The sequence below is a fragment of the Adiantum capillus-veneris genome, chromosome 21 (assembly GCF_014529385.1).
Source record: "Adiantum capillus-veneris isolate H3 chromosome 21, ASM1452938v2, whole genome shotgun sequence".
NCBI lineage: Eukaryota > Viridiplantae > Streptophyta > Polypodiopsida > Polypodiales > Pteridaceae > Adiantum > Adiantum capillus-veneris.
In genome coordinates, this window is record NC_140951.1 from 66,204,862 (window position 1) to 66,208,351 (window position 3,490).

At 41.9% G+C, this 3,490-nt stretch overlaps 1 pseudogene; it reads left to right on the forward strand.

Annotated features, from left to right (window-relative positions):
- Positions 1-1,004: 1,004 nt before the first annotated feature.
- On the forward strand, positions 1,005-3,219 carry LOC147431088 (uncharacterized; annotated as a pseudogene).
- The last annotated feature ends 271 nt before the right edge of the window (positions 3,220-3,490 follow it).

The window sequence follows — 3,490 nt, forward strand, 5'->3', positions numbered from 1 at the left end:
CACATTCCTCCCACCTCCATCTCTCTCTCTCTCTCTCTCTCTCTCTCTCTCTCTCTCTCTCTCTCTCTCTCTCTCTCTCTCTCTCTCTCTCTCTGGAAATCTCTCATTTCATCGTTCACGTGGGTGGTGTGACCACACCACCTATCATCGGAAGGATCTTTGTTGGTTCTATCTGGAGCTGACATAAATGCACCAGCTGGTTATAATGTGTTTGCCCTAGCAAAATCTGTTGAAGGTGAACCATCAACATTTCCTTTGCAGAATGCAGGAAAAGGTAATAGCTCTCCTCTTTATGTTTTGGATGCTAAAGTTTCCACAGAGTATGTTGCATTCTTGGATTCCATTTGACCCCACCAACAAAACACCCAAAAATGTGGTGGTCGACCCTAGACTCCCCACTACAAGAGGGGTGTAAGAAGGACCGGGCACCGATCGGTGATTCCTTTAGCATAGTGGAGCTAGCGTTAAATCCCAATATGAGATCTCCGAAGCTGAAGACCTTGATTGCAACATCGGAATGGGAGTGGGTGGAAGAAATTCCATCAAGCTACAATGGAAACATGGTGTTTGAATTTCCACCTCAGCCTAATATCGAGAGGTCAGCTATAGATGGAATGGAGCAATCAGTGGATGGACATGTGTGGACAAAACCAACAACCACAAACATCATATTTCCAGCAACTATAAGGAAAATCTATTGCGGAGTTGATTTCAAATGTGTGTTTGCAGAGTGCTCGCAAGTGTTATCTATAGGAAAACCCAACCGTTCGTCTTGGACAGGTATTCATTATTCTTTTTTTTCATGTACAAGGGAAGAGTGTCAAAATCACGATTGTAGGCATGGAATAACATGTAAACTAATTGAGAGACAAATGCTAAATGGTGACTTGCAAAAGTATGGAACCTTGAAGTGCTTCCATTATCAACATGTGCCTGCTATTCGAAAAACCTGCGACTACCAAGTATACTACATAATGCCAACCGACAAACGCTATTCTCGAGCCATGGTGCACCAAGGCTTCCATGACCATGATGTCAAACTAGGTTCATCCAAAAGTACCATTGCAAGGGTGAAGTCTTTGGTGGCTGAGGCCGTTGATTCGCTTGGCATCCAAGCTGGGCCGAGAAAAATCCAAATGGAGGTGGTTAAGATTATTTCCCAATCTGTCCTTCAACCTTCTTCAGGTGAATGCACTTCGCTTGGACAATTAGAGTTGTCAGTTCTACTTCAAGAAATATTTCCTCTTGTTAAAAGCCAAAGGTATGGGAAATGCATTTTAATATACTTTATAAACTTAGAGTCTTATATATTTCTAAACTTTCATGATGTTCAACACAGAATTAAGAACTGGGTGCATAAATTTCGTGGGGAGTCGAGTGCTCGTGGAGAGGAGTCATTGATAATTGACTTAAAGAGACGCTTGACATTTGTGTTTATCCACGGAATGCTTTTTCCCGGTCAATCTAATAGAGAGGAGGATAGATGTTTTGTATTCACGATGTCGACAACAGGTCCTGGCTCAGGCATAGATCTTGTCAATAGAATGCGAAGAAATGGAAATGGAGATCTAAAAAGAGTGTGGGTTTGCTTTGATCACGTTAGACGGGTAGAAGGATGGACAACCATGGCAGCCCATGTTTACGATCCAAGGCAAATTTTAATTTAATTCTTTTAATTTTATGGAGAAAAGGTGGCAGATGGGAATCTAGGCCCAATGGAGTGCTGGTTGAGTTGGTGGCATGTGAGGTACCCTCATTGGAGGAAGGAAATTGTTGGTGTAAGTTTTCAAATTTATTCTACACTAGTTTGTAGGATGTCCATTTAATTAGACCCTTCATGATATCAAAGAAGTAAATTTATTTATTTATTTGTAGGCTTTAGATGACTATTGCATCGAGGTTGTCCCTCGAACAAATCTCTCAGAGTCACGTCCCGCTTCATGGCTAGCAGGCGAAGGTCAAAGGCCTAAAATTTCTTTGTACGATGCAATAGTTTCGGATCTTGGGAACACTCTTCTTCAACAATCCAAAAGAATGGCATATACAGAGGGTAAGTATATAGGAAGCGGACCAAGCATAAGCAAGATGAGAGACAAGGCACCTTCACGACAATTTCACACACCTACTCCATCACAGAGTAGCCGTGCTATGAACGATGCAATTAGAGGAACTGATCTTCCAAAGGTGCCAGAGTTTTTTGGAGACCGGGTTACAACGACAAGGCAACGCAAGACATTCAGAAATGTTATAAGCGAGGAGGCAAATAGTTCACACAGGCCAGAGTATGTCACTCAAAATGTTGCTCGACAAAGAAAGGCTCGAAAGTTGTCATTTGGAGATGCATCACAGGTAATCCAAGATCACTCTATGGACGAGGAGAATGAAGGGGTGACAATTAGGGCCATCGAGGTTGACATAAATGACACCATGTGGGCAATCCGCAGGTGCAAACCGGGGTCTAAGTTCACTTGCCAAGGAAAAATCAAAGGAGGAAAGTGCAAGAAAAAGGTGAATTTATGCAAAGAGGGAACAGCGGCACCAAGTTTCTGGGGGAAACGCAACTGGGAGGGGCGTAACAATGAGACATGGGTATGGTTTTGTAGTGATGATGTCAAACATGTGTGGGATATTTGTCCATATATTGTAATGCGGCCTCCAAGGCCTCCACTTGAGTGGTCAGTGGCACAGGGCACGAACTTAACAACGCATGAAGTAAAGTCTTTGTAGCTAGCAGGGTTTCATATCGCAACAAAAACTATGGAAGTTCAAGGGCAAAGGCATGCCGGCAGGTATAGGACATGTGTTTCTGAAGAGGCATCGAAAAGGATCGACAGTGCTTTAGGACTAGAAATGGTCATCGAACAAGTGGAAATGGTAAAGATCGGTAAGTATGAAGTCTACATAAAATTAACACCAAACTCGAAGTTACGTGGTGAGAAATATCGAGTCACAGTAGCTAGGAATCCTAGTTGTACTTGCAGAGACTTCCAAAGGAGGTCAGGGGAAGGAATGACCTATGTGGCTTGCAAACACTTGTATTATATCTACTTGAGAGTGTTTGGAATGGACATAAACAACAACATGTTCATCCATCAATCTAGTCTGGCTGATGACGAGCTCAAAACTTTACTGAGTGCAAAAAGACTGTTGTAATAATGTAGCATTTGTTGTGCTATCACATTTACCTTGAGTTGTGCAAATGATGATATTTTGTTTTGAGTTTTCAACAAAATGAATTCTTTCATTGTTGTCTTTTGATATGCAATTAGTGAATGTGTGATGAGAGAGAGAGAGAGAGAGAGAGAGGGTAGAGATAGACAAGTGAGAGAGAAAGAGAGATTAAATCAAGAAAATAAAGAGAGAGACAGATTGATAGAGAGAAGAGAGAGAGAGAGAGAGTGTGTGTGAATTCTATCATTGTTGTCTTTTGATATTCAATTAGTAAATGTGTGATGAGAGAGAGAGAGAGAGAGGGTAGAGATAGACAAGT